This window comes from Homalodisca vitripennis, chromosome 4 (genome assembly GCF_021130785.1).
Source record: "Homalodisca vitripennis isolate AUS2020 chromosome 4, UT_GWSS_2.1, whole genome shotgun sequence".
NCBI classification, from domain to species: domain Eukaryota; kingdom Metazoa; phylum Arthropoda; class Insecta; order Hemiptera; family Cicadellidae; genus Homalodisca; species Homalodisca vitripennis.
Window position 1 is genome coordinate 82,056,098 of NC_060210.1, and position 7,264 is coordinate 82,063,361.

A 7,264-nucleotide genomic window follows, 5' to 3' on the forward strand; every position below is an offset into this window, starting at 1 on the left:
AACAGTCAGAAGCTGTAGACTCGAATCTCTCCAGCTGTTATTTGAGCAACGGGGTTATAAAAAACAACATGTTGTAGTTGTGGTGTGACATTATTATTTAATTGCGGGAAATCTATCTACAGCTCGATAATTTCAACTTGTACATCAGTTTTATAAAGCCTCAGTGTAATATTTATTTAGTAGAAAAAATTTAATTTTCAAATGTGTGTAGTATAGTTGTGTAAAGTTATTGTGTGTGTATTATTTAAACTTCCTCATGAAAAATGAATTTTTTTCTATTCCTTATTAATGAATTATTCTAATACGTCATGCAAATCCCTATTAATAGTGTTATTAATTGTATAGTTAATTATCAACGATAATATATGTGAATGATTAATCAGTCACATAAAGTCGTAATTACGAGTTTTGTTAAACTATGAAATGCATCATTGGTCCAATAACATTGTGTGTTAAAGATTTAGTTTATTCTAATTTATTGTAATTTCTATGAATAATGTGAGACGAATTTTAAAAGTTTGTTCATCCCAGTGAATCACCTTCAACAGAGTAAAATAGGTACCATTTACACCAAAATATGTTTGAAATAAGATTAGAATTGTTTGGTACCATTTAGATGTGTATTCCAATTAGAAAACATTATACAGGGTGAATTTAAGTTAGTGTCGAAAAATTTTTTGGGTGATACTACTCAGTATTATAGACCAAAATATGAAAATAAAAAATCCCTATCCCATCTATCTTTTAACTACGACCAATTTCGCTATTTTGTTAAAAAATCATGTTTTGTTGCAATAAAACTCAATTTCCTCCATTATTTTTAATGTTTTTTTAATTCTGAATCCATTTTTGAAATCTACACAAAATTTTTCATGGGAATAATGGAGAAAAACTGTCTTGAAAATAAGTTTGATACAAACAAATTGCTAATAAATCAAATTCTTAAGTTTTCGGCAAAAACATTAAAAAGATATTAGACCCGAGGAATTAAATGAAGTTAATTCTGAAGAGAGGCCAATACCACAAAAAACTTGCCCATTTTGTGGGCTTTAAAATGACATAATGCAGCGTTACTTTTATTTTCATCTTATACTGGTTATTAAAGAATCAGTATTGGAAAACAAGGTCTACTTAAAATATCACGGTGCCAAATAACCAGTCAAAATCGTGTTTAATTCAATAATAATCAAATATAGGATAAACATATAAAGAACAGTTACAAAAAAGAATAATCATAAAAAGTAAGTAATCTACAAATTGCTTTCAAATTGCCTGCCTCCGGATTGTCATATCTTATCAGTTTTTACTCCTGACTATCTTATCTCTACAATCACAAGTATGAAGGAATACCCCATGTTTCAGGTTTTATTTTGTCTTTCAGCTGACTTTACCTCTATCCACTTAAAAATAGTTATTTGAGCCGTAGCTATCATGGATTTCACATCGAGAGAGTATGCAGAGATGCATTTTGTATATGGTTTTTGTGGCGGGAATGCTCTGGCTGCTCAGAGAGAATACCACGCTCGGTACCCAGATCGTAGAGTTCCTAGTGATAAAGTTTTTACGAGGCTACATCAGCGTTTGTTGGAGAGAGGAACAGTTCACAGGCAGCGTAATGAGGTAGGTCCTGTTCTTCGAGATGTTGGCTTAGATGAACGAGTTCTAGATTTAGTTCAAGAAAATCCTGAGGTCAGCAGCCGACAACTTGCCAGAGAAGTTGAAATGAAATGAAATGAAATGAAATGAAAAATGAAATGAAATGAAATGAAATGAAAAATGAAATGAAATGAAATGAAATATGCCTTTATTCAAGAGGCGGAGTTAGGGCTATTTAGCCCTCTCTACCACTCAACCTCACAAAATATACAGATATATATATATATATATATATATATATATATATATATATATATATATATATATATATACATATTTACATTTAATGACCTTAAAACTATAACAAATTCCATTTTAAATTTAAATTTAACCAAAATATATACTACTATGTAATAATTAAAAATCAAATTTATCAGCTGAATATGTAGACAATTTTCAAACAAAGATAAATTAAAACTTAAATTAACAATTTACTTTTTAAATAATTTCTTGTTATTGCTACATTCATTCTCTCAAACACACAGCCTGACCACAAGCACGCCACGAGCACCGCCATCCGCCACCCCTACAGACCGCCCAGCAACAAGTCCCTGTCCCTGAAGTTGGTGTTTCTCAGAGTAAAGTGTCAGGAATCTTACACGAAAATAACTTCCACCCCTATCACTTTACAAAGGTTCAAGCGTTAGAACCAAATGACTTTGGTCCAAGAGTAGAGTTCTGTCGCTGGCTGCTCAATAGTGATATTGAACAATATAATTTTTTGAGAAACATTTTGTACACCGATGAGTCTACCTTCACTAGGGCTGGTGTTTTTAACACGCATAACATGCACCATTGGGCCGAACAAAATCCCAGGGCTTCAAGAGAAAGTTCCTTTCAAAGACGTTTTCATCTCAACGTATGGGCAGGAGTCATCGGAAACCAACTTGTGGGTCCCCACATTTTTCAAGGAACCTTAAATAGTGAAGTTTACTTGGACTTTTTACAGCATACCTTGCCCACACTTCTGGATGGACTTGATATGGACCACAATCAGAGGGACAACATAGTTTTCCAACAGGACGGTGCTCCTCCTCATTTCAGCAATGAAGTGCGTCAGTGGTTAACGGACAATTACCCGACATGGATAGGTCGCGCTGGAACTGTAGCTTGGCCGGCCAGATCTCCTGACCTATCTCCTATGGACTTCTTTGTTTGGGGGACTATGAAACAGGAAGTTTACTCGACCACTGTAAACTCTGAGGAAGACTTAAGAAACCGGATTGAGTTAGCTGCCCAAATAGTGCGTAACAAGTTATCTTTGAACGTGACGGTTAGGGCAATGAGGAAGCGTGCGAGAGCCTGCATTAGAAACGGAGGCAGGCAATTTGAAAGCAATTTGTAGATTACTTTCTTTTATGATTATTCTTTTGTGTAACTGTTCTTTATGTGTTTATCCTATGTTTGATTTATTATTGAATCAAACACAATTTTGACTGGTTATTTGGCACTGTGATATTTTAAGTAGACCTTGTTTTCCAATACTGATTCTTTAATAACCAGTATAAGATGAAAATAAAAGTAACGTTGCATTATGTCATTTTAAAGCCCACAAAATGGGCAAGTTTTTTGTGGTATTGGCCTCTCTTCAGAATTAACTTCATTTAATTCCTCGGGTCTAATATATTTTTAATGTTTTTGCCGAAAACTTAAGAATTTGATTTATTAGCAATTTGTTTGTATCAAACTTATTTTCAAGACAGTTTTTTTCCATTATTCCCATGTAAAATTTTGTGTAGATTTCAAAAATGGATTCAGAATTAAAAAAAACATTAAAATTAATGGAGGAAATTGAGTTTTATTGCAACAAAACATGATTTTTTAACAAAATAGCGAAATTGGTCGTAGTTAAAAGGTAGATGAGATAGGGATTTTTTATTTTCATATTTTGGTCTATAATACTGAGTAGTATCACCCAAAAAATGTTTCGACACTAACTTAAATTCACCCTGTATATTAGTCTCGCGCCAAATTGAGAAGGCGAGTGTTGTGTTGAAACGCCGTCGTTCTATGCGTGATATTCATTTCTAATTCTGTCCCTACCTCCATCTTCTCGTATTGGTGGACGTCCCTACCTTGTGCCAACTTGCACTTGAATCGACAGTAAAGTGGACCTCGAGAATATAGAGACAGAGCAAAGTTAATACTTCAAATTCAAAGAAAGTATCTTTACACGAGTCTCTGGAGCTTTGAAAGGATTCTGACAGTTTTATTTTGTGCTCTAAATTAAATATTATTTGAAGTTTATACTAAGGACAGTTGTCCTATAATCTCAAGCCGTAATGTAAAAAGGCCAAAGTAGGCAGTTTTCAATACATCAATAACACATAACTTTATAAATATCCCCGACGACGAATGTTGAGCAGATGCTTTCGATATAATAGTCGAATATAGCCCTCTATTAAGGTAAGCTACAATCCAAGGAATTTCGTGAATTAAGTTTCTTTCAAAAGAGCGTATACCTCGATGCGGGTTGATACTTTTGCTTCTGTAATAATACAAAAATTCATCACGTTTTATTTCGATTTGTTTATTTTCAAATAAGTTCTGGAAATATTCTCAATACATGAATAATTTAACGCAAATAATTAACTTCAAGACTGTATTTTTCTGTTCTAACAAATACAGAGTTATATATAAAGTTATATTAAGTAAACTGATCAATCACTGTGTACTTAATATTTCATCAAATCTAAATGTGAACAGATGTTTCAGCCAATTGTCGAAATAAAACTGAAGGTTTGAACAGCTGTTTATTGCCAGTTTAATTTGGATCATAAAACGTAAAAACCACATTTTTTGAATTTCAAAATATTCAAGGTAACTTTTCTTATATTTTGCTTCATAAAAACCTTCAATGGGTTTCAATGAACATTAAAAAAAAAAGAATTGGCCAAATTGGTCCAGGCGTTTTTGTGTTATGCGCTTACCAACACATTTTCCGATTCATTTTTATATTATACGAGTAGATAACGAAATAATGGGTTTAGTTTATTCCTCCACAAAAATACGGGGTTTCTACAATCTACATTCTAAGAATATACACTGTCACTTCATCCAGTAGTGTGGTAGCGCAATAATAGAAAAATGTTTATTAGTTAGAGTCCAAACGGCAAACAGTATAAAAAGGAGGAAGTTGAGACTCGGATCCTCTCCTATCTCAACATAACTAAATAAGTCTTCCGAGTAAATACAACATAAAGGGAGTTTTGCGGCAATATAGGTTGTAAGTAAACGTGAATCACGATGGGAGCGAGGGGACAAAAGTCACACCTCAATAAAGAGATCGAACAATGTAGCCGTTACGAAGTTCAGTATAAAAGAGAACCCCAAGCAACAATGCCTCTTTTAACGAAGGCATCTTCCAGAGTAGTCTGAAAACCGCGAAAGTCTACCAAAAATTCAATAGCGGTCAACACATAGAAGCAGAAAATTATCGCCCAATATCTCTCACTTCAAATTTCTCAAAAATTCTGGAAAAATAGGCTACTTGAACACCTCAAACAACACAACCTTCTTACCTCCAAACAGCATGGCTTCATTAGGAAAAGATCAACGGCAACAGCAGTAATACAACTACTTGAAAGTAAAATAGATAAACTGGAACAAGGCTATATAGCAGCAACGATACTGCTGGATTTCAGCAAAGCATTCGACTGCCTTGATCACAAAATGATCATCGAAAAGCTACAAAATCTTGGTATTAATGGAAAAGAACTTCGGTGGTTTGACAGCTACCTCAGCAACAGAAAACAACTGGTAGATATCACATATAAAGACAACCAAATAGTAAAGAAAGCAAAATCAGACGTTCTACCAATCAGTAGAGGAGTGCCCCAGGGATCGGTCCTTGGCCCTGTCCTATACATTCTTTTGGCAAACGACTTTCCAAGTTACCTACAGAACCTCTGTGAAGCAGTGATGTTTGCTGATGATACAGCATTGATTGTTGCAAATAAAAATAAAGAACAATTGGAAGTAGATACTTTTATAGCCTTCAACATGGCCAGACAATACTGCTATCAAAATGATCTAGTCCTAAACGAAAGCAAAAGTTACCAATTCATTTTTACACCAAATCCAAACCACCACCAAGGGCTCCCAGAAATTACTACAGTCAAATCTAGTAAATATTTAGGCATAATCATTGATAATAACCTTGCATGGGAACCTCATCTAGAACAGCTCCACAAGAAACTTAACTCGGGCATTTTTGTTATACGAAGAATTAAACAAACAAGCAACATAAAAAAGCCATGACAGCATACTATTCACTTTTCGAATCACACCTGAGGTATAGGCTGATAGTCTGGGGAGGAACTAGTGCCACACTCCTTCAAAGAGTCTTGATAATACAGAAAAGGGATGTAAGGACACTTAAGAGCTTGAGTGTACGGGATACTTGCAGAGACGCCTTCAAGGAACTCAAAATACTGACTGTAGCATCACTCTATATCCTTGAAACTATCCTCTACACCGTGAATTCCGACCAAACCAGATTGGGAGACCAGCATAACTACAACATAAGACACAAGCACAACTTCACACTTAATATACACCACCTCAGCCTCTTCGAAAAAAGCCGTTCTACCGAGGCGCTGTCTTCTACAACTGTCTGCCTGAAGAATTGAAGAAGCTACCAGTGAAAAACCTGAAGGCATCACTGACGCAGTGGCTGCTGGACATACCCTTCTACACCCTGCAAGAATTTCTAAACTGGAGGACTTAGAAGGAATAACAACCTATGTCATTTGCTAAATGCTTTTTATTGTTTATATTAATTTACTTTATTTTATCTTGACGCAATACTGCACTCTATGTACGTGTAAATAAAGATGATTTGACTTGACTTGACTTGTCTGTAAGCAGCCAGGGTCGTTATCCGCCACAATACAGCCGAGAGGGGTCCGGGCAACTGCCCGTTCAAAACATAGCTTCATCTCCAACAACTCAAAGACAAGGGTAGAAATTAGGTGATCTCTGCAATCAGCTGACTGCGTAACCAATTAGTGTAGCTCATTTGTGTTACACAAAAATAAGTGTTAACTTGGGTGCACAAATTAATTTTATAGTAATTACATTAGGACAATTTTATAAATATTATACAACTGTCCCTTTGAACTCACTTAGCTGTTAAACACATTTGAAGTACATTTAACAAATACCTTAAGAGACTAAGAGAATGTGGGTTCTTAATGCACATCTAGTCAATGGCAAGAGGGAAAATCTTTCACGTGCACCACACTGTCACTGCCAGATTATTTAGGTGACTCGAGGTAAAGGCCATGATAAGAGGTGTCTTGCTGCTCTGCACAGAGTTATTTAGAAAGCACAGCATATGCCCCATAACGCGCTGAAGTTTTGTCAAAAATAGAACTTATTTAAGAGGTCTAACTTAGGGGATGGCTGGAATATAAGACTACAAGAGGATTCTACTTGAGTTCATCCAGGAACGAGAGACTAATGAAAGTGAAGCTGAAGTGGATCCAATCCGATGAAGGCAGTTGTAGCCACTCGTATCTAGTTCAACAGTCAGAATGGTTCACATGATGAGAGGGAAAGATGCCACGAGATACTCAGTCATCATCAGGGTTAGGCGTACTAGCAT